The sequence below is a fragment of the Myotis daubentonii genome, chromosome 15 (assembly GCF_963259705.1).
Source record: "Myotis daubentonii chromosome 15, mMyoDau2.1, whole genome shotgun sequence".
Lineage (NCBI taxonomy): Eukaryota > Metazoa > Chordata > Mammalia > Chiroptera > Vespertilionidae > Myotis > Myotis daubentonii.
Window position 1 is genome coordinate 39,530,590 of NC_081854.1, and position 24,961 is coordinate 39,555,550.

Sequence of the window (24,961 nt, forward strand, 5' to 3'; positions counted from 1 at the left end):
TAAACTTGGTCTAAGAATGAAAAATACTGGCATTGTTATCTTTCCAATGCATGGATTTTCAAGTATCTAGTGTCTAAACAAGTAGTCAAACTGTTATCATGGGTCAAAAAGCTAATGAATAGCCCTAGCCATTTTGGCTCAGTGGATAGAGCTTCAGCTTGTGGACCAAAGGGGCCCAGGTTCAATTCCGATCAAGGTCACTACCTTGGTTACAGTCTCCTCCCCTCCTGGGCTCTGGTCAGGAAGCATGCAGGAGGCAACCAATGGATGTGTTTCTCTCACATTGGCCTTTCTCTGTCTTTCACTCTCTAAAAAAAAAAAAAAAAAAAAAAAAAATCAATGGAAAAATATCCTCCAGAGAGGATTAACAACAACAAAAAGCAAATGAAATGTACTCAGAAGGAAGAGGTGTGGTCTCCCCCTTTGTTCTGGTCCTTGTTCTCTGTGCCTGGTATAGAATGCCTGGGCCTTTCTCAATCATCCCCAAGAAGTACTCATTCAGTTTCCCATTGAACGAATAAGATATTACCTTATGAAGATGTCACATTCTTCTCAATTTCAGCCATTTGAGCTGCTAGCAATAACTGAACAAGGAATGACCATTAAGTTACTGTGATTCAGCAAGGTTAATTCTGATACAAATTTGCAAACTCCACTTACTTGTTCTCAGTTGTCATTAATCATTACAAGCACTTGTGATAATGTATATGTTGAAGAGTCAAAGTCACCACTGAAAATGAGGAAAAGCAACAGACAGCAGAGAAAGCAAATTGTATCACAAAATATGATATTTTGCTGCATCATAACCATTTTCTCAGAAACCCACTTCACAATAAACTTTGTGACAGATAAACTCTTATTTGGCATAGTTCCGTGGTCGGCAAACCACGGCTTGCGAGCCACATGTGGCTCTTTGGCCCCTTCAGTGTGGCTCTTCCACAAAATACCACGTGCAGGCGCGCACATACAGTGCGATTGAAACTTCGTGGCCCATGCGCAGAAGTCGGTATTTTGTGGAAGAGCCACACTCAAGGGGCCATAGAGCCGCATGTGGCTCGCAAGCCGCGGTTTGCCGAGCCACAGTTTGCCGACCGCTGGCATAGCTCATTTTCTAGAACACATTTAAAACTTTTGGCTCCTTGGAGAGTTGTCTGATTCTTGGTCCGGAGTAGGAAATACCAGATAAACTTGGAGGATCTAGTAGTGCCAAAAAGTAAGAAATTGCTAAAGAAAAAAAAAAAATGAGGCAGGCATGCAAAAAGTATATAGGAGTAAATTTGAAAGACCTCCCAAGGGCCAAAGCTGGAAAATTATGAGCAGCAAAATAATCACAGTATTTTATTATAACTCAAATAAATATCTGAGTCAATATTGATATAAATAAATGATTGAATAAATAAATGTGGGAGAAGGAATGAATCTTCCTTAGAGAAAACTTCCAAATAATTCATCTCCTCCAGGGAAAGATACATCCCTCCAGGTGGTATAACAATTTCCTTCCCGCTGAGTGTGGGATGGATTTAGTCACTGGCTTTCAGAGAATCAAATGTGGGAAGGGAAAAACAGAAGCTTTATAGTGAAGAAACCCAGCCTTGGTCAAGAGTAACATCACGTGGGAAGTCGGGCTGATGTCAGCAGTGTCTTCTATGATTAGGGTCATTACCTCTGCAAGTGTGTAACTCATTGCAGTATCTTTATAGATATACTATACAGTGGTGTGTGTGTGTGTATGTGTGTGTGTTTGTGTGTTTTCTTATACTGTAGATCAGTGGTTCTCAACCTTCCTAATGCCGTGACCCTTTAATACAGTTCCTCATGTTGAGGTGACCCCCAATCATAAAATTATTTTCGTTGCTACTTCATAACTATAATTTTGCTACTGTTATGAATTATAATGTAAATATCTGATATGCAGGATGTATTTTCATTGTTACAAATTGAACATAATTAAAGCATAGTGATTAATCACAAAAACAATATGTAATTATATATGTGTTTTCGGATGGTCTTAGGCGACCCCTGTGAAAGGGTCATTTGACCCCTAGAGAGGTCACGACCCACAGGTTGGCGACCCACAGGTTGAGAACCGCTGATATAGATACTTCTAGTACCAGGAGGTCTGTTGAATCGTGTGACTGAAGAGGCTACATGTGCCTCAGCCTGCATGAGCTATAGCAAACATTTGTCCTCAGGACCACACTCATGATTGTCTTCCACATAACCTCATAAACAAGTCCGAGCATTGTCCTCAAGTGTGGAGTATGCAGAACCGGAAGAAATCTCATGTGTTACAACAGGGAACAATGTGCTGGCAATCTGAATTTTTGTGGAGGTTCTCTCTCACAATAAGGGCTTCTAGAGTATTTGTTTCTCTTTGCTCTGCCCTGGATTAATATGATGTCATAAATATAATGGACCAAAGTAATGTTCTACACAATATCCAGTGTGGCAGGACACCTTAGCACTACATTGTGGTGGAGAGCCTGGGGATTAACTCCCTGAGAGACGCAGCTGCCATGAACAGAGGGCAGTTCTCAGAGCGGGGGTGGGTGGTTTACATGAAGCATGAGTAGCCCAGACCTAGAGTGGTTGAGGAATGGGTGCACTGGGCACATGGGAGGACACCAATTATACTTGTATTGAGTACCATGAACTAAAAGAAGCTAAAAAATAAAATAAAAAAACACACACAAAAAAATCCACACATGAGAAAAATAATGCATCAACTATGGATTAAAATCAGAAGATATTTTAGGAAAATGACTGACAACTAATTTGTAATAATACCAGAAAGAGAGAAGCCATCTACTTGTGGTTCAATGAGCCAGGATAAATTTTATGAGTTTCATTTATGTTTACACTTGTAGAATGTGGAGTGTATACGCCATCATTTTCAAGCCAATAACTGGAATGAAAAATCAGAGACAGAATATAAATTAAAACTTGAAAAGTAGTTCAGTTTTCTGATTGCAACTATTTTGTGTTTTGAAAATCCTTTTGCAAAGATAAACTAATTGTTAAGCCATCTTAGGTGGCTAGTACCCAGATCAAAACCCTTTTCCAAGTTTTTATCAAATACAACTCAGAGAGAATTGCCCTTATAACTGATAGAGTTGTCTCAGTGCAGACATCACTGGAAGGGTCACCGACATCCATGTCATTGAGCAGAAAGGCCCAGTTCCCAGACATTCTAAGTACTCGTAACATTGGTGAAGAGAATGAAATAGTAAAGTAACCATTGCAATATGCAGGCTTGGCCACAGGAGGGGGATTTAGGTGCTGAGTAATCGTAGAGCATTTTTACGGTGGTTTACTGGCCATCTGGGTGAGCCTCACTGGACAGTATGTTTGAGCTCCTTTGGAGTAGCTGGGACTGGTTAGTGATTACAAAGGCTGTGGCAAAGCTTTGTGTGCCAGCTGGACGGTAGTAAGCACTTTGTCCTATGACATTTTGGCAGAAGGGAGATTGTGCATATTCAAGCCTAGGCCTTGTGCATTCCCACCTATCCTTTTGTGTCTTTTCTTTTAAACATATATTTTTTATTGATTTCAGAGAGGGAGGGAGAGGGAAAGACAGTGATGAGAGAATCATTGATCGGCTGCCTCCTACCTGTCTCACACTGGGTATCGAGCCTGCAATCTGGGCATGTGCCCTGACTGGGAATTGAACCGTGAGCTCCTGGTTCATAGGTTGACGCTCCATCACTGAGCCACGCTGGCTGGGCTCCACCTGTCCTTTTGTGTGCCGGGCTTTGCCATGAGAGGAACAAGCCCTAGCTCTCATTATCCAAGAAGGATGCAAAACGTGTGGAGCAGAGCCACCCCAGCTGTTGTAGCCAGAAGCAGAGCTGCTCAGCCAGCTCAGCCTAGGTCAGAAAAAGCCGGCTGGCCTGCAGAACCATGACAATAAATGCTTGCTTCTGTATGCCTCAAGATTTGCAGGTCATTTTTCATGTAGCAAACACTAACCAAGTGAGTTGATTTTGCCTACATCTGTTCTCGACCTTGGCCTCTTGCTATGGTTCAAAGTTCCCTTTGTCCCTTTCTCTTTCAATCCTGCCTCCACACCCATGAAAAATAGCCACCTCAGGCCATTTGACCTCCACCGTCATTCCTGACTGTATAAGTCTTGGGCCTGAACCTGGTATAAATTACATCTATCAGCTTTTACAGGAATCAGCCATAAAGTGAGGAATTGAACTAATTATCCAACTCATTGATGCTAAAGATTAATTTCTCTGCCTATGATCTATATGGGGACTGGGAAGTGAATAACATTTAATGAGTACCTACTGTGTGTGTAGGGGACAATCTGCTGTGGGTTCTAATGCCCAGCATCTCATTCAGTCCTTAAAATAAATATTAACATGGGTATTATTGCCTTCAGAAGAGACTTAAAACTCAAAGAGGTTGTGTTACTTGATAAACATCTCCCATGTGGGAATTGGTGGCTGAGCTGCAAACCCAGGACCGTCTGGTGCCAAAGCCCATTCTTTGTCCACGACTCCAGTGTACCTGAGTCCAGATGCTGAAATGATTCCACTTTGCTGAAATTGCTAACATGTTGGCTTACACAGGTCTCATAAAATAAGATAGGGCAGGAAATATCAGTCTCTATTTTTTCTCTAAAATTGCATTTGTAAATAACGTATCCCAATACCTGGTTCATAATTATTAGTTACCACTAAGGTTGCACCCTCCTCACTATTTTTACAAATATCTTATACTAGAGGCCTGGTGCACAAAAATTTGTGCACTCGGGGGGAAGGGTGGGTCCCTCAGCCTGGCCTGTGCCCTCTCGCAGTCTGGGACCCCTCGGGAGATAACGCCCTGCTGGCTTAGGCCTGCTCCCGGGTGGCAGAGGGCAGGCCCAATCCCTAGGTACAGTCCCTGGTCAGGCTCAGAGCAGGGCCGATTGGGGAGTTGGGGTGCCACCCCCTGTCATGCACAGAGCAGGGCGGATCAGGAGGTTGCGATGCCACCCCCAGTCACGCTCAGGGTAGGGCCAATTCGGGGGTTGGGGCACCGCCCCCATCACACTCAAGGCAGGGTCGATGGGGAAGTTGCGGCGCCACCCCCTGTCACGCACAGAGCAGGGCCCATCAGGGGGTTGAGGAGCTCCCCCCTGTCACTCAGAGAGTAGGGCCTATAGGGGAGTTGGGGCACCGCCCCCTGTCACACACAGAGCAGGGCGGATCAGGGGGTTGGGGCACCGCCCTCTATCACCCACAGAGCAGGGCCGATCAGGGGGTTGGGGCGCCGCCACTCTCACACTCAGGGCAGGGTCGATGGGGAGGTTATGGCTCTACCCTGTCACACACAGAGCAGGGCCCGTGGGGGGGTGGGGTGGTTGGGGCGCTGCATCCTGTCACACAGAGTGCCTCAGGGCGATCAGAGGTTGGGGAGCTCCCCCGTATCAGGCACAGAGCAGGGCTGATCAGGAGGTTGGGGCACCTTCCCCGGTCATGAACAGAGCAGGGCTGATAGGAAGGTTGTGGCCCCACCCCCTGTCACACACAGAGCCGCAGGGCGATCAGGGGGTTTGGGCGCTGCCCCCTATCACGCTGATCCCGGTGCCGGAAGGCCTCTCGGCTCTGCTGATCCCGGTGCTGGGAGGCATATTACCCTTTTACTATATAGGATAGAGGCCTGGTGCATGGGTGGGTCGGCTGGTTTGCCCTGAAGGGTGTCCTGGATCAGGGTGGGGGTCCCCACTGGGGTGCCTGGCCAGCCTGGTTGAGGGGATGATGGCTTTTTGTAGCTGGTCACACCCCCTTCAGGGTTGGGGTCCCCACTGGGGTTCCTGGCCAGCCTGGGTGAGGGGCTGAGGGCTGTTTGCAGCTGGTCACACACCCTTCAGGGTGGGGGTCCCCACTGGAGTGCCTGGCCAGTCTGGGTGAGGGGCTGAGGGCTGTTTTCAGGCTGACGGGTGACGGAAGCTCCCAACCGCTCCTTTTTTTCTTTTCTTTTTTTTAATTCTGGGCCAGCTTTAGCTCTGAGGCTCCAGCTCTTAGGCCTCCGCTGCTGAAAGTAGGTAATCGAAACAATGTATAACTCCAGCTCTGACTCCAGCTCTGAGATCCCAGCTCACTGAAAGCTGGTTTCTGGCGGGGTTTTTTTAGTTTCTATATTTGTTAAAATGTTTCAAACTGCAGGCTCAGAGGCTTGCAAGGCAGGCGGGGAACGTTGGAGTCCTCCGTCACTGAAGCAAGCAAGCCTCATGTTAGTTTCAAGCTGCCTGGCTGCCGGCCGCCATCTTAGCTGACAGTTAATTTGCATATCTCCCTGATTAGCCAATGGGAAGGGTAGCGGTCGTACGCCAATTACCATGTTTCTCTTTTATTAGATTAGATAATAAAAGGGTAATACGCAAATTGACCCTAATGGCAGAACAACCAGCCACTATGATGTGCACTGACCACCAGGGGGCAGACGCTCAACACAGGAGCTGCTCAACATTATTGGCAGCAGGATGACACAAACATGAGAGCAACTCATTCCTTAAGAATCTGTTTGATATTCTCCACACACACACCCTCCACTTCTCAAGGAAGACTTTTTGTTAGCAAGGAACCTCAAAATAGTTCCTGGGTTCAGGAAAGTCTGCAGTGGCAAAGGCCATCAATTATTCTTTCCGGAAAATTTGGTAAGGACAGAAGTAATTATATACTGTGGGGGGACAGGACATTTCCCTGCGGGGAGAGCATTGCTCTGACCTGCCACTGAGACGCTCATGGTGCTTTATGGAGAGAGGACCTCCAATTAATGCTCATGGGAAAGAATAAAAGACATGCCATTTAGTTTCTTCTTTTTTTAAATGTGGAATCATCAAAGTAAGAGGAATCTCCATCAAGCTTCAGACTTATTTCTTATTTGAGGGAGAATGTAGGTCAATTATGCCCAAAGTAAAATTTCTAATTTCTGAATTCTTTAAAACGTCACTTTCCCAAATTCTTTTGGTAGTGATACTGGTTGAAGATGAGTTTTGTTCTGCCATGAAGTCAGCAAATTAAATGAAATCAGCATATTCAAACCATATGGTGACCTTTGCAATTTGATTTTTGGTATTTTAATGATTAGGTAATAATTTATGATTCCTTACGTTGGGATTCCATATAAAAAATAAATACTACATGAAAAAAATCTTTACACAAATCTCTAAATATAGAACTACTTTCAAATTTATTTCATTTGTTTCATGTAGAGTCAAAAGACTTAATTTGAATCAAAGTTTTCTCTTTTACCATCAGCTATGTTCTAAAAGTCCTCTTTAAAAACTGACAATGCCATATACTGGCAAAGATATGGAACAACTGAAACTCTTATATATTGTTGGTTGGAAGCAAAATGACACAGCCCTGTTATGAAGAGTTTGGCATATGACCCAGCAATGTCACACTTAGGTATTTATTTATGCAAGAAAAAAAGAAGACATATGCCACAGAAAACCTTGCATGAACGTTTATTTCACTTTATTTGTAAAAATGCTAGAAACAACTCAAAGTCATTCAGTGGATGAATGGAAAAATTACAGTACAACTACACTGTAAAATGCTACTCAGCAACGTATAGGAATACACACAGTAACTGCTCGATACACACAGTAACTCCTGTGGATGGACCTCAAAGACATTATGCTGAGTGAAAGATGCCAGACTTAATAGGCTACCTACTATGTGCTACCATTTATATGGCATTTTGGAAAAGAGAAAATTATAGGGACAAGAATCAGATTGGTGTCAGCAAGGGACTGGGGAGAGGGGATTCACTATGAGGTGATGTCAAATGTTTTATTCCTTTTAATTTTTTAAAAAAAATTATATTTTTTCAATTGCAGTTGACATACAATATTATACAGTAGTTTTACTTTCTTATATGTTTTGGGTATTAAATCCCTCATTGGATGTATCATTGGTGAATATCTACTCCCATGCAGTAGATTCTCTTTCTATTTGGTTGATGGTTTCCCTCACTGTGCAAAACCTTTTCAATTTGTTGTAGTCCCATTTGTTTATTTTCCCTTTTGTTTCCCTTACCAGATGAAACATATCCAAAAAAAAAAATGTTAGTAAGAGCTATCTTAAAGAGTTTACTGCCTATGTTTTCTTCTAGGAATTTTATGGTTTCAAGTATTAATACATTTAAGTCTTTAATCCATTTTGAGTTTATTATGTTATATGGTGTAGGGAAGGGATCTAGTTTGTTTTTCATATGGCCGTCCAGTTTTCCCAATACTTTTTATTGAAGAGATTGTTTTTACTCCATTTTATAGTCTTGCCTCATTTGTCATAGATTAATTGATCATATAGGCATGGAATTTTTTCTGGGCTCTCTGATCTGTTCTACTGATCTGTGTTTTTATGCCAATACTATGCTGTTTTGCTGCCTTGTACTATAGTTTGACATCAAATTGTGTCCTACAACTTTGTTCTTCTGTCTCAATATAGCTTTAGATATTTGGAATCTTTTGTGGTTCCAGATAAATTTTAGAATTATTTGTTCTAGTTCTGTGGAAAATGCCATATTTTGATGAGGATTGCATTGAATCTGTTGATTGCTTTGGGTAATATGGAAAGTTTAACAGTGTTAATTCTTTCTATCCATGAGCATGATATACCCTTCAATTTGTATATGTTTCTATTTCTTTCTTCAGTGTCTTACAGTTTTCCAAGGACAGGTCTTTTACCTTCTTGGTTAAATTTATTCCTGGATATTTTATTCTTGTTGATGCAATTATAAATGGGCTTATTTTCATAATTTCTCTTTCTGATAGTTTGTTATCCTATGTAATAAGAGCCTAATATGCAAATCGACCAAATTGCAGAACTACAGGTCAGCAGGGAGCAGGGCCGGTAAGCAGGTGGCGACAGGCCAGCCAAGGCAGGTGCCAGTGGGCAGAGGGAGGGGACAGTGTTGGGGAGTGGTCGGTGACCAGCTTCAGTGGTGGAATGATGGGGGGTCAGGCCAGAGCTGCCCTCTGGTGGTCAGTGTGTTCCCACAAGGGGGAGCGCCGCTCAGCATAAGCCAGGCTGAAGGCTGACAAGTTCAGCAGCAGTGGCAGGAGCCTCTCCCACCTCCATGGCAGCGCTGAGGATGTCCGACTGACAGCTTAAGCTGTCAGTCGGACATCCCCCAGGGCTTCCGAACTGTGAGAGGGTGCAGGCTGAGCTGAGGGATTCTCTCCCCCGCCCCCCCAGTGCACAAATATTCGTGCACCGGACCTCTAGTTGGTATATAAAAATGCAACAATTTCTGAATATTAATTGTTTATTAGCTCTTTAATGAGGACACTCTTCCTCCTCTATTTTAGGGAGGGGCTTCTCTTACTCACCCCACCTTTAATGATGTGGTTTTCATGGAGATTGGCCAGAGAAGGAAGCAGATGATGCATTTCCAGGGTTTTTCTAATTGGAACTGAGAAATCTCTAAGAATGAGAGATGTGTTCTGGGAGCTTCTGGGGAAAGCCTTCTGTCTCATGGAAAATGCCATGGAGAGAGAAGTAAGGCAGCCTATAGAGCAGTGATGGCGAACCTATGACACGCGTGTCAGAGGTGACACGCGAACTCATTTTTTTGGTTGATTTTTCTTTGTTAAATGGCATTTAAATATATAAAATAAATATCAAAAATATAAATCTTTGTTTTACTATGTTTGCAAATATCAAAAAATTTCTATATGATATGATAACTCTGTGTGACACCAGAGTTAAGTTATGGTTTTTCAAAATGCTGACACGCCAAGCTCAAAAGGTTCGCCATCACTGCTGTAGAGTATGGAGATGGAAGCCACACAGTCCTGAGCATCTGAGCTCTGCCCTTGCCCTCCTGCACTTGACACCGATGAGGCCCCCAGTGTATGGATTAGTCATGTGCCTTCTCTTTAGTACTATTGTATTTTATCATAGCTAGTTTTGAAATGAGGTTTTCTTTTGCTTCAAACAAGCCCTGACTAATAGCCTACAGATCGCTGTTAACAAACTCTGAGATAAGCCATAGAGTCATGAGCTTTTATATTGAAAGTTAAGATAATTCATGCAATCCCTTGTCATTAATTTTAATGAAGAAGCTGAAGCCTATAGAGTTAACTAATTATCCCATTATCATATGATATAAATAGCACAACCAGGAATTGAATTGATGGCTTTATTTTTTTATGCTTCCTCCAGTGCATCCAAGGAAAAAACGTGTAACATATCTTAGCCTCTTATATCACAGAAGGCAATGCCCATTGTTACAAAAAAAGTTTGTTTTTTGCCCTGGCTGGCTTGGCTCAGTGGATAGAGCATCAGCCTGTGGACTGAAGGGTCCCAGGTTTGATTCTGGCCAAGGACACATGCCTGGGTTGTGGGCTTGATCCCCAGTGGGGGGCGTACAGGAGGCAGCCGATCAATCAATGATTCTCTCTCATCATTGATGCTTTTGTCTCTCTCTCCTTCTCCCTTCCTCTCTGAAATCAATAAATATATATTTTTTAAAGTTTGCTTTTTTAAATTAAGAGATTTGGAAACAAATTTCTACATAATCTGGCTACCTGTTACTCTGGGATATGTATTCCGCTAAACTCCTCAAATTCACTTCACTCTAGCTATCAGCTCACTATTAGTGCGATATATTCTTCTACATCTATTTTCTTTAAACCTACTAGTATATATTTCTTTATATTTAAGTGGTCCTATTGTAGACAGCATATAGTTGGGTCATGTTTCTGACCCACTCAGACAATCTCTGCCTTTTAATTGGTGCATTTAGACCATTGACATTCAACGTGATTATTGAATTATTGATTATTCATATTGAAATAGTGTTTATTGATATAGTGGTCATTGGTATTGATATGATAGTTATTGATATAGTAAGATTAATCTCTACCATAGTCATTACTGCTTCTATTTGTTATCCTTGCTCTTTGTTTTATTTTGGTCTTCCACTCTTTCTTCCTTTTGTGGTTTTAATTGAGCATTTTATGTGATTCAATTTTCTCTCCTTTTAGTATATCAGTTATGCTTTTTTCACTTTTTTAGTGGTTTCCCTAACTTTGCATTTTACATTTGCAGTTAATCCAAGTCCACTTTCACGTAACACCATGCCACGTCATGAGTAATGTGAGCATCTTTTGTAGTTGCCCCACAGTCTTTGGATTTTCTGTTCTGGTAGTGATGGTGTATTTTCAGCCGTTGTTTTCTTTGCTTTTCAGTTTTGGAAAATTCTATTGAGATGTCCTTAAGCTCAGAGATTCCTCCCTCGGGTGTCCAGTCAACTTTTAAGCCCATCAAAAGCATCTGTATCTCTCTCACAGTATTTTTATATCTGGAATTTTTTTTTTGCTTCTTTCTTAGGATGCCAGTCTCTCTGCTCATCTCTCGGGCATGTTGACTATCCATTAGAGTGCTTAGCTTATTAATCATAGTCATTTTAAATTCATGGTCTGATAATTCCAACATCCCTTCCATGTCTGGTTCTGATGCTTGCCCTGTCTCTTCAAATTGTGTGTATTTCCTTTTGATATGCCCTATAACAATTTTTCTGATAGCTAGACATGGACAGGGTTTAAGGACTATAGCAGTGTGGTGGGAGGTGTCGGGGAGGGGAAGTGTTCCAGAGTCCAAGAGGTCTCCGTATTTTGATGAGCTGTGCTGCTGGGCTGTGAACAACCCACATACATCTCAGTGTTCATTCCTCTCCCCCATGTTGATGGGACAGGATGGCAAAAGTGGGTTAGAGTTGTAGGTACTTCCTGTCCCCAGGCCAGTGAGGTTGTGATAATCACACCTCAGCAAGTTAAGTGCTGGTTAAGCAGTCTCTCTTGAGAACAGAATGCTCCCGTGTGTTTCAAAATGGTTTCTTTTCCCTTTCAGCAGGGGAATCCCCCGCCCCCCATATTTGCTTTGGGAACCTGACTGAGCTCTTGCAGGTAAATCTCACAAGACTATGGGGGTGTCCTTATGACTGGGTCTCATGGAGTTTTTAACTCTCAGACTCGTCAACACCGAGCCACCAGCAAGTGGTTCAGGAATCACAATTCAGGTTTCCCAGCCTGTCACTTGTTCCCACCACTTCCCATAAGTCTCTGCTCCAGGAAGCCAGTGCAACCCCCTCTTCTTTGCGTCTGTTTGTCCAATCTTGGGTCAGTGGTTTTCCCTGTGACCTCACCTCTCTTATGGATCCAAGGGAGCCAAGAACAGTTGTTGATTTCTCCGTCTGTTCAGCTTTTAACTCGTTAGGACCGCGTGGTGACTTTCCAGGTCCTTACTTGTGGGACTGGAAACCCGGAGTCTCCCCTTACTATGTTACAAACCTGCTTGTCATGCTGCCACCTAAAATCCCCTTTTCTTCCTCCCTCTTCCTGGATTTCTATGCCATTGGCTGTCCTCTTGGCTCACTCCCTTATCTTCAGGTGTCATTTTGTAAATAAAGGCTCTCTGGACACTTCATAGAATATTGTAATTCCCCACCTCTTCCCCCCTCACACATTTTCTTGTCCTCTCCCTCATATTGATTTTCCTCTTTAAAAGGCATCATTAACATCAATTACTCTTTTGTATTCTTCTTATTTATTACCTTACTTCTCCACTGAAGTGCAGGCTTCATAAGGACAAATATACTTGTCCATTTTGTTGATTGCTGTATCCATAGACCCTTGAACATGCCTAGTATATATGAGGTACTCATATTTTCATCAAAATGTGTTAAATGAATAGATAAGTAAATGCTTCTGGGATTTTATTTCTTTGACAATTGATTTTTGTTCATTGAACACAGAACTCACCAACTAAATATTTTGGCGGTTTCATTTTGGTCCTAGTGAATGGAGGACCCAGTTCTACCCAAATTCTATACAATGAAGAACATTTTGATGATAGGGAACACCTCAGGAATCCAAGGACAGAATAAAATGTATTTCCTGGCCTGAAGTGATCTATTTGTAGAAACAGGGATCACCTTGACGTCTGGGCCGCTCTGCTCTGCCCAGTCCACCCAGAGCCCGGTGGTGTCTGACCTCTACTTTCGTGCGCACACGTTCCACTCTCTGCTTCTCTGTACTTGGGCTTGCTGTGGTTACCCCAAGTGAGTTCATAGAACACAAACAGGGACCTGGGTTGGCTATATTTGATCAGGCGTCCTTCCCCTGTGATCACCTGTGACCAGGAAGGTGGAATCACAGGAAAAGTAAGAATGCCCCTTTAGGGCACTGTGGACAAGTAATATTCTCTACAAAGGACTAAGAGCAGGTCTGACAGGGAAACATTTAGAAGTATTATTTCATTTATAAAGTAATTGATGTAATGCAAATATGAGCCTGTGATTCTCAGCTGTTTATAGGGATCTGGAATAGACCACAATAGATGGCATACATTCTGCTTTCTTCATTTTAAAGAGGAGGAAATTCAAACCCAGGAATGTCTTGAGTATCAACCATGTTTCACATGACTGCCTTTGATATTTTATTAAATTAACCTCGACATCCTAGGGTCTCAGGTTCCTAATTAATGAAATAAAATGAATTATACATTTAAAATAATAGTATTGACCTTGAAATAAAATCTCATCAATAACCTTCCCTGCCGTTTCTCTCACTATTTCTGTCTTCGGCAGACACTATTCTTTCTGGGTTTTTTTTTCTTCCTCCATAACTTTAATGGAAGAGTTCGAATTTCTTAATTGGTGAAACTATCTCAGGAAAAGAAGAAAAATGTCCCAAAGGAAATTTCTCATTAAGAAAAGACAAGTGTAGCAGCTTCACCCAAATGAAACAAGAACTTGTCAGGAACGCTTAGACGTGCAAACACATATATTCATATACAGGTGAACTGTCAGGTGTAGTCACACCCCAAACATTATCCTTTTGTGAAGAAAATAAATCAACCATAGTATCTACAGAACTTCATTTTGATTTTGTGCAACACAGGAGCAAAAAATAAACATGTTGTGTCTTTTCTTGAGAAGTATCTATTTACTTTCCATTTGTAATGCTTTGCTTTACATATTTTTTTGCACGCATTTACTCCAATATACATCTCAGCAAAATCACCAGGGACATTTTAAAAAATGAAAAGAAAACTACTAAAATAATGTGCAGTGCATACTCCTTAACACAAATCATCTTCAAAGAATAATCTACTGGAAAAGAAAAAGACAGCCCTTGATGTGAATGCCACAGTGTAATCTGGAATATGATTTGTCTGAAAATTATGGAAGCTAAGACAAGCTCCACTGCCACTGGTATAATTTAATAGATCTTTATACAACAACAGTGATATTTTTGCCCACTGCCACATATCACTGAGCTCTGAAGTTGTAAACAAACATTTGTTTTAATTTTTCAGATTGTATGCAACCCCCGAAATAGCTAGATGTTGGCATCTTAAATACATAGGTTCATATTTTTAAGAAAACATGAAGAAACAAATGCTTATTTATCTCAAAAATTTTATCAGTTACCTCAGAGATTACACAGGGTGGACAAAAGTCGGTTTACAGTTATCCGTATGGAAAAATGTGTAATACAAGAATAAATAGTAATACAAAAATAAACTGTTTCCCATATTCACTACTGTAAACCTACTTTTCCCCACCCCTGTATAGGAAAACTTCATTTTCCTGAATGACCTTGGGCACATTCTGTAGCATTCTTTTTTTTTTAATTATTTTTATTGATTTTTTACAGAGAGGAAGGGAGAGAGGTAGAGAGTCAGAAACATTGATGAGAGGGAAACATCGATCAGCCGCCTCCTGCACATCCCCCACCGGGGATGTGCCTGCAACCCAGGTACATGCCCTTGACCGGAATCGAACCTGGGACCCTTCAGTTCGCAGGCCGACGCTCTATCCACTGAGCCAAACCAGTTTCGGCAATTCTGCAGCATTCTTGAACCTCACATTTTTCCCATATACAACAGATTGTAACTCAAAGCACTATTGGGAGAAATGCTTAAATGTCTGTCTTTAGCAAGCTTAGCACAGAACCTGATAGATAGTGAAACGGCCAATAATGTTTGCTGTTGTTATTACTGTAATTCAGTGGCATCTGTCTATGATCATGGAATCAAATGTTCTCTAGCAATCAATATTTTGAAGGACTCTTATATTTGGAAATCTCTGAAAAGTAATTTGCCTTATTTTCAGTTGGTAACGAGCAGTGTTCAATTACAAATTAATTTATATCTCGGGATTACATAGAGGGTGTCACCTTCAATGGATGATGAACACATACACCCTGACCAGAACTGCATTCACACACAAAAGAATATATGGCTGAGTCTGAGTTTCTGCGGAGTGACTAATGTAGTCGTGGCAAATGAGCTGTCCACTTTTTGACTCACTGCGGTAATGAACTTGCCTTGATGAAATGGTAGCTCATAGCACTCAAAAAAAAATTAACCATGCCAGATAGTCCTCTTATATTTCATTTCATTTCCATAATAGACAAAACATGCTGATTGCACACCTCTAAAATGTGACCTTTCCCTCCACCTTTGTGTTGTATTCTGTATTTAATACACGCAAGTGGTGTGAGGAGAAAAATACTGTCAAAACAAGTTGCTCCCTAACCCTGTTCTTCCTTTTTATCTTCTCATGGCCATCTTTGACTTGGCTAATGATTCACTTCAAACATTTCATCAACCTAGAGTGGCCAATCAAGGGCTGGCAGGGAGAGGGGAGGGTCTGGATTCATAACACAAGTCACCAACCTCTCCATCGTTCTCTCTCCACTGGATATCTTTCATTTCTTGCTCTTCCTTTCAGTTTGCTCCCATACTGAAGTGCTATCTTTTACCTCCATGCATTTAATATCTCTCTATTAAAATTTCAAGGCTAAATGAGGTTGATTCTTACAGGAATATGTCTAGACCACAGAGCTATCAGCTTTAGGGGAAAAACTTTTCCCCAAACCCCAAATAAATAACTATCTAAAAATCTTCCCTGCTGATTTCAAAAAATATCTCATCTACCTTTGTTGATAAAACCAAACGGAATTCAGGTTGGATGTGTTTTTTTAATTTTAAAAAAATAAACTTGATATTCAGAGGCGAGGTTACTTTTGGGCAAGATGCACTATTCCCAATACTCACTCTGCTTTTGTGATGTATCAAAATATTTTCTATAAGCAACATTGAAAACATAGCACATCACTCAGTAAGTTGAGATTTGATGCCAATACTATATACATCTAGAGTTTGAGGGCAACTAAATTTGTGTAAAATAGTAAGCTATTAGTTAGTTTACATAAGAATTTAATTATCACAATCAAAATACATTTCTAAAGCTAGAAAGTTTTACAAAGCATTATAAGCCACAAACATCTGAAAAAGTATAAAGACCTTTTAAATAGATTTGATGAACATTTATATTTGCATATGCATATTTAAATACGGAAGCAACTGGTCAACACTGGAGAGAAAAACTTGTTGGTTCACTGGCCGAGAAAAGCAAGCATCAGCTCCCCTTATCAGTAGCCACATACAGACCCGGAGACAGAGAAGCTCAATCCTGAATACGGGATTCAGTCTCAGAATCCTCTGCCTCCCCTCGCATCTGGCATGCCCTTTCTAAGCCATGCAAATGTTTCAAGAGCTGGCATTCGTTGAAAACTGCTATGCGCCAACCAAATGTGGACCAAGAAATGGAAAGGATTTTGTGCCAATAATATTCACGTATACAGGTTCTTGTGCCAAATTTCCCAAAGAACTGGCATCAAATCTAATGGGTGTTTGCAGGTGATTTGTCAGAATAATATCAGCCCCTTTCTACAAAATGGTTCTTTCATGTATTTAACAGCATCAATAAAACAGATATACACGAGTAGAGCGAAAGCTTTCTTTCAGTAGAATGGCAATTCTATAAAGGTAGAAGGACCATAGAAAAACCACCATTTTGGAACTAGCATAGACATAACTGATACATCAATGGTTGTTAAACCCATTAGGTGAGAATTTGTTTCAGAACAGGATATTAATGCAGTTTCAAAATTTCTCACCACAGACCGCTTATTAATAGCAAAGGGAACAAGATAACTTTTCAGGGGGGAAATCTGGTACATACCACTTAACCCAGTAATCAGGCATTACTATTAATAGGATTAAGTGACAGCAGGTGCCTCCTGATAAAATCCACTGAGAAGGACAAAATACCATGAATGTCGTGTTCTGCCAAAAAAAAAAAAATGCATTAAAATTGAAACATGAGGAAAGATCTGGTTAAACTTGAAAGAATAGAATGCAACTAGCCTGCAGCCTGTGGTGATTCTTAAATATTCAATTGCTTTCAGTGGGTCATTTCTCAATCACCTTTAAAATTTGTTGCCAAAATAAAATTAACTTTTAATATATGTATAAAGTGAAGTGAAGATATAATTGAAGACCCACTGAAAGTGTTTCACTAGAACAGTGAAACAACAACAACAACAAAAACCCCAACATCACATTGAAGCAAGAAAAAAACCAAAAACAAATTCAACTAAATGCAGCATTCATTTTACACCAGAGACTATAATTTATGGATATGGAATTTGACATATTTTAAGTCCTCATATACCACCAGTCTTTGTTGAAAAGTGCTTAAATCTTGTTTTATACAGCATTTCAACTGTCATATAGACACGGGGATTGGAGTGATGCATTGAATCCTAGAAGAGATGAAATAGATTACAATATCATGAAGACACCCCAGAGTGTTTTGTGGTTGTTAATGTGCAGTGTGAGTGGTGGTTTTATTTAGATTTCACTTCATTCTGTGTGATCTCTGGGGAGTGGTCTCATGAGTCTGTTTCATATGGAAGCAACGATTTCCCAGCTTTGCCCGTGTTCAGTGAAAATGGTGGGAAATAATAAAAAGACAAACCTGAGCACATTCATCCAGACCTTGGATCTGGTGATTGTCAGGCTAATGGCAGGCTGGCATTTAGCTCCTGATAGCCACATCTGTGCCTCCCCACATGTTCGCTTGTTTTTAATTCCTGCATTGATTAGGTATGATCACAGTGTGATTTCCCCTCCTGCAGACAACTCATTTGTATTGCAAATTGTTAATAACATCCTAAAGTCCAACAATATTATCATCACCGGGCCCCCCCAGCCTTCACATTCACTTCCATGTTATTGAGCTAACAAGCCCTACACAGGGCCAGCTGCAGCGCCTGGTGACGCTTATGTAATCAAAGCTGACTTTCTCAGTGGGGCCTCAAACTATTAAAGAATTGTAACAGATTAGGCGAGTAGAGGTGAAAAAATGTGCTTCATTTGTCCTTTCTGCTGGTACATACATTAGGAATGCTAGGATTTCTTTTGGTAGGTGGCGTCATAGAAACATTCCCTATTTATATTTTTATTTATATTCATAGTCAGTATTTTCCCCTCTAAGTATACTCCAGCTAAATTTATTGAACAGTATAGAAATTGGATGTACCTTTGGGCTTTGGAATAAAATATACTTGTGTTAGCATTTTGACTCCTGTGATTACAACAGTGAACTTTAGAACAAGTTTCTTTTCTCCTGCTGCCTGTTTCCACATATCAGAAATATAAATAGCAGTAGTCCTTTTCTGTACTTAGTGAGTTGTATTTAATGAAAATGTAGATTAACGTGCTTGTGTACAATAAATACCAGTCTCTACTAGAGCTAATCATGAAAGTGCTTTCTGTGGCAAGAGTTAGCTATTTCTTAGATTTTATTTTAAATGAAATAAATTACATTGTGCATTCTATTCCATTAAATATATAATTATATTTTCCAAATTACATTTAACATATTGGAATCTTGAAGGGCCAAATGAATCCAACTCCTTGAGATATTTAAATGATCAAATCAGCAAATAATCTCACTTGAAATATGGTCACCCATTTACTTAAATATTTTAGATGGATGGTAATTTTATTCTATCAATCATTTTCTTTCAGGGCTTTATTTTTAGACTCAACAGTTTGGGAATTGAAGATTTCTGCTCCTGGCCATGATGGATTACTTTGCAACTGACCATTACTGAGTGCCAAGAACACTAGAAAAGGTAAGTGCAATAAAAACACATTTTTGCAGGTACCAGAGAGCTATCAAGGCAGTTAGAACTTACAGAGCCATGAACCTGGGGAAAAGAAAAACACATTGGAGGTTCCTAAGACATTTTTAGTCAAGACATTTGCAGATTGTTAAACAGCATAGGGCAGGATGTAGAAAAGCTGAGCCTGCCCAGTGTGGCTCAGTGGTTGAGCATCGACCTATGAACCAGGAGGTCATGGTTTGATTATCCATCTGGGCACATGCCTAGGTTATGGACTCAATCCCCAGTAGGGGGCATGCAGGAGGCAGCCTATCGGTGATTCTCATCATTGATGTTTCTCTCTCTCTCTCTCTCCCTTTCTCTCTGAAATCAATAAAAACATATTTTTTAAAAAATGTATTAGAAAAGCTGAACAGAAAGGAGCAGCTAAGCAGTGTTTCTGATAGTCTTACAGATGAGAGAGCCAAAGATTGGGGATCTAGTCTTTTAAAGGAGCCAGGATTTGAGGGGCCATTTCCTGCAGTGAAGGGAAGAGGAGAAAACCTAACTCTGTTCCAATTTGCATCTCAAAGTTGTTCATGAAAAGGAGTCGTAGGGTGAAAGGCTAAGCAGGGATTGGCACCTAAATGTCTGAGAAAATGCTCCTGTTTTTGCAGGTACAAGCACAGAGAAGTGAAAACTGGAATCTAGATCCCTAAAAAGAAAGGGGTCCTGATAAAACTGTAATAAGAGTAACCAGAAAATATATCAGGTCGTATAAAAACCCCCAAGCCCGCTCTTGAATCTGTGCAAGTCCTGCTTGCATACAGGATTGCCTAAATTAACTAGAGGCAAGAATTTAAAACCTCTTTTCCTAGAGGAATATATCATCATTTAGAGCCTGTAAAATTTTTCATGTAAAATGGACAGCATTTTATTTTAAAAAGTTAAGAGGTGAACAGAGAAAGAGGTCTAAGAAATAGCAATGTTAGAAATGGAGCCAGTGATCATATCTTGAAGTGAGCAGAAGGGTGAAACTGTGATTTATAACAAGAGGAGAGATAAGTTAGAGGATTTCTACAGAGAACTGAAATCCATAAAAATTTTTTGCATGATTTTAGAGTAGGCAAAATTTTCTTAAGTAGATGCAAAAAGCAGTAATCACAATGTCTACCAGTTTCATCTATGTTATTGCAAGTGGCAGAATCTCCTTTTTTTAAAGGGTGAATAATATTACAGGGTGTGTGTGTGAGTGAGAGAGAGAGAGATATCAATATATTACAATTTCTTTATTCATCTGTTAACATATAGGTTGTTTTCAAACCTTGGCTATTATGAATATCAAACACATGAAAGCAGAGAGTAGAATGGTTGTTACCAGGGGTGGGGAGGTGAGGAAAATTGGGAGAGGGGGAGATGGTGGTCAAAGGTACAAAACTGTAGTTATGTAGTATGAATAAATCTAGAGATCTAAGGTAGAACATGATGACAATAGTTAGTAATATTGTATTGAATACTGGAAATTTTCTAAGAGTGGATTTCAGGTGCTCTCATCACACAAAAGCTTCTAACTATGTGAGGAGATATGTTAATTAGCTTGAATGTAGTAATCATTAAACTGTGTATATGTATATTAAAGCATCATGATGGATACCTTAAATATATACAGTTTTAAATGAATTAAATATTTTGAAAATAAGAGCAGTCATCATATAGGAAAAATTTGACAAATAGAAGCTCATGAGCTTTAAGAACTTTGGGTCATTAAAAGACACCCAGAAGAGACTAGAAAAGCAAGCCAGAGAGTGGGGGAAGTTATCTGTATCTATAACCAAGGACTTATATAAGAATAGATCAGCAACTTAAACGAATCACACTTCTCTGGTGAATACAACCAATAAACCAATTAGTATATAAGAAAATACTCAACCTTCCAAAAATGCAAATTACCTAACAATCAGAGTGGATAACAGTGAAAGGCTGGTGATATGTTGGAGAGGATGTAGAACACCACATCTTGTATTCTGGTGAAAGGAAAAATGGTTACTAGCACTTTGGACAATTTTTTAGCACTTATATGAATACTAGAGGCCCGGTGCACAAAAATTTGTGCACTGGCTGGGTGGGGGGGTGGTATCCCTCAGCCCCACTTGTGCCCTCTCACAGTCTGGGACCCCTCGGGAGATAATGACCTGCTGGCTTAGGCCCACTCCCGGGTGGCAGAGGGCAGGCCCAATCCCTAGGTGCCTGCCCCGTAGCCCCTGGTCGGGCTCAGAGCAGGGCCGATTGGGGAGTTGGGGCGCCACCCCCTGTCATGCACAGAGCAGGGCGGATCAGGAGGTTGTGATGCCACTCTCAGTCACGCTCAGGGTAGGGCCAATTTGGGGGTTGGGGTGCCGCCCCCTGTCACATTCAAGGCAAGGTCGATGGGGAGGTTGCGGCGCCACCCCCTGTCACGCACAGAGCAGGGCCAATCGGGGTTGTGGTGCCACCCCAGTCACATATAGAGCCGGCCGATCAGGGGGTTGGGGTGCTGCCCCCTGTCATGCACAGAGCAGGGCCCATCAGGGGGGTTGGGGCTCTGTACCTTGTCACTCACAGAGCAGGGCCGATCAAGGGGTTGGGGAGCTCCCCCCTGTCACCCACAGAGCAGGACCGATCAGGGGGTTGGGGAGATCCCCCCTGCCATGCACAAAGCAGGGCGGATCAGGAAGTTGCGATGCCATTCTAAGTCACGCTCAGGGTAGGGCCGATTGGGGAGTTGGGGCGCCACCCCCTGTCACACTCAAGGCAGGGCCGATGGGGAGGTTGCAGCTCCACCCTGTCACACACAGAGCAGGGCCGATCAGGGGGTTGGGGAGCTCCCCCCTATCAGGCACAGAGCAGGGTTGATCAGGGGGTTGGGGCACCTTCCCCTGTCACGAACAGAGCAGGGCGGATAGGGAGATTGTGACCCCGCCCTCTGTCACACACAGAGCCACAGGGCGATTAGCGGGTTTGGGCGCTTCCCCCTGTCACGCTGCTCCAGGGGCCAGGAGGCCTCCCGGCTCTGCTGATCCCAGTGCTGGGAGGCTCATGGCTCCGCTTGATACAGGGGCAGTGAGGCCACACTGCTCTGCTGATCCCGGTGCTGGGAAGCCTCGCAGCTCTGCTGATCCCGGTGCCGGGAGGCCTCACAGCTCCACTGATCCCGGTGCTGGGAGGCCTTGTGGCTCCTCTGATCCCCGGCTCAGGAGGCCTTGCGGCTCCGCTGATCCCGGTACTGGGAGGTATATTACCCTTTTACTATATAGGATAGAGGCCTGGTGCACAGGTGGGGACCAGCTGGTTTGCCCTGAAGGATGTCCCGGATCAGGGTAGGGGTCCCGCTTGGGTGCCTGGCCAGCCTGGATGAGGGGATGATGGCTGTTTGCAGCTGGTCACACACCCTTCAGGGTGGGGGTCCCCACTGGGGTGCCTGGCCAGCCTGGATGAGGGGATGATGGCTTTTTGCAGCTAGTCACAGCCCTTTCAGGGTGGGGGTCCCCACTGGTGTGCTTGGCCAGTCTCGGTGAGGGGCTGAGGGCCGTTTTCAGGCTGATAGGTGACTGAAGCTCCCAACCTCTCTTTTATTTCTTTTTTCTTTTTTACTCTGGGATTTTATTTACCTTCCATGGCTGTCACTGGAGCTGAGAGCCATCTTTAGCTCCTAGGCTTGGCTCCAGCTCTGAGACCTCGGCTGCTGAAAGCAGGTTTCTGGCCTTCGTTTACCTTCTGTATTTGAAACTTTGTTGCAACTCCAGCTCTGAGATCCCAGCTGACTAAAAGCAGGTTTCTGGGGTTTTGTTTAGCTTCTATATTTGTAACAATGTTTCTTAGAGAGCAGCTCAGAGCCCAGCAGGCAGGCGGGGAACCTGGCTTCCTCCATCACTGGAGCAAGCAAGCCTCCATGTTCGCCTCAGCTGCCTGGCTGCAGGCCGCCATCTTGGTTGGCAGTTAATTTGCATATCTCACTGATTAGCCAATGGTAAGGGTAGCGAAGTTATGGCTAATTACCATGTTTCTCTTTTATTAGATAGGATTAGAGGCCTGGTGCACAACATTCCTGCCTTGGGGGTGCGGGGGAAGGGGTTCCTCAGCCCGGCCTGCGCCCTCTCACAGTCCAGGACCCCTTGGGCAATGTCTGACTGCTAGCTTAGGCCTGGGGGAGAGCAGGCCTATGCCGGCAGTCAGACATTCCTCTTGGGGTCCTTCATGCTGTGGCAGAGGCAGGAGAGGCTCCCGCCACCACCACTGTGCTTGCCAGCCATGAGCCCAACTTCTGGCTGAGCAATGCTCCCCCTGTGGGAGCACACTGACCACCAGGGGGCAGCTCCTGCGTTGAGCGTCCCCTGGTGGTCAGTGCACGTCATTGTGACCTGTCATTCCTCCATTCGGTCGATTTGCATATTAGGGTTTTATTATATAGGATGTGGGTATTCCATGACTCAGCAATTTAACCATAAGACTGCATAGACAGAAATAGTCAAGTTCATGGCAGCATTAGTAATAATTCAAGCCTCAAATACTCCCCAACTGTAAAATAGATACTTAATGGTGTATCCATACAATGGAATAATACTATATAAAAATAATTTAACTTGTGCTATAAAAATGACCAAGGATAAATCTCACCAACATATTCCTGAGCAACAGAAATTAGTCATAAAAGGGAATATGATGTTAGTGTATTTATGTAAATTTCCTTAATAATCAATGGGAAGTCTAAACAGTGGATATTTTTGGCTGGTGATTATGAAGCAGGGTTTCTGCAGTACTGGTAATGGAGTTTTTTTTAACGAACACAATAGTTACATGGGTGTGTTCATTTTAAATGCATCAGATTGTACCCTTGTTATAAGTACATATTCTCTAAGGAAGTGAACTCAGTCCCTCAGAATCCTTTAAATTGCCTTAATAGAATTATTATTAATTTATAATCAAGCAAAACCACAAGGTTGTTTTTTTTTGTTTGTTTTTTTAATCCTCACTTGAGGATATTTTTCCCTTGATTTCTAGGGAGAGTGGAAGAGAGAGAGAAATATTGATGTGAGAGAAACACATCCATTGGTTGCCTCCTGCATGAGCCCCGACCAGAGCCCAGGTCAGGGAGGAGCCTGCAATTGAGGTAAGTGCCCTTGACCAGAATTGAACCCATGACCCTTCGGTCCACAGGCCAATGCTCTATCCATTGAACCAAACCAGCTAGGGTTAAACTACAAGTTTTTATAGTTTGCCTTTACATATGAATTGCATTTGCTTTCTCTCTACCTGGAATTAATGTCTTTACTTCCCCAAAGTGAAGACTGCTTATAATCTTAATTTTCTGAACAGAGCACATTGGACATTGCTATTCCATCATTTCTCATATATTAGAATAATATTTTTATTGCTATATGAAAGACTTAGTACATGACTTGGCCTTTTGCATGTAACACAAGATGGAGTGTGACATCAGTTTTTTCTGATTGTTGAATAACACCACCCTATCTGAAGCATTCTGCTTGCCTTTTCTTATTCATCTGTCTGCAAACATCTGGAAGAGATATGTTCAGATAGAGGAGTGTGTGAGTAGAAAAATACCATACGCCCACCCCCCGTGAGCAAAATCTTAACAACAAATTAATTTTCTTAAATTTTTATTATTCGATAAAGGACCATTTACCACCTAAGTCAATTTAACCCAAAACTTAACATTGGTAATGCTTTTGCTTTGCTTTTATATTTGTCTGTTCCTTTATTTGTTAGGGTTGGCATGCCCTTGGTTCTATACAATAATACTATTTCTCCCCAAAGAGAAGTTATATACTCTATGGAAATATTACCGTTATTATATTTGCTCAGTTTTTCAGATCTCCCCCGAATTTCATAATGCTTTATCTATTCTCTTGCTTTGCAGCTTTATTGATTCTTATTTTCAGCTTTTTCTATCTTCACTATCTACATTTCCTCTACCATTTGAAAAATACTATT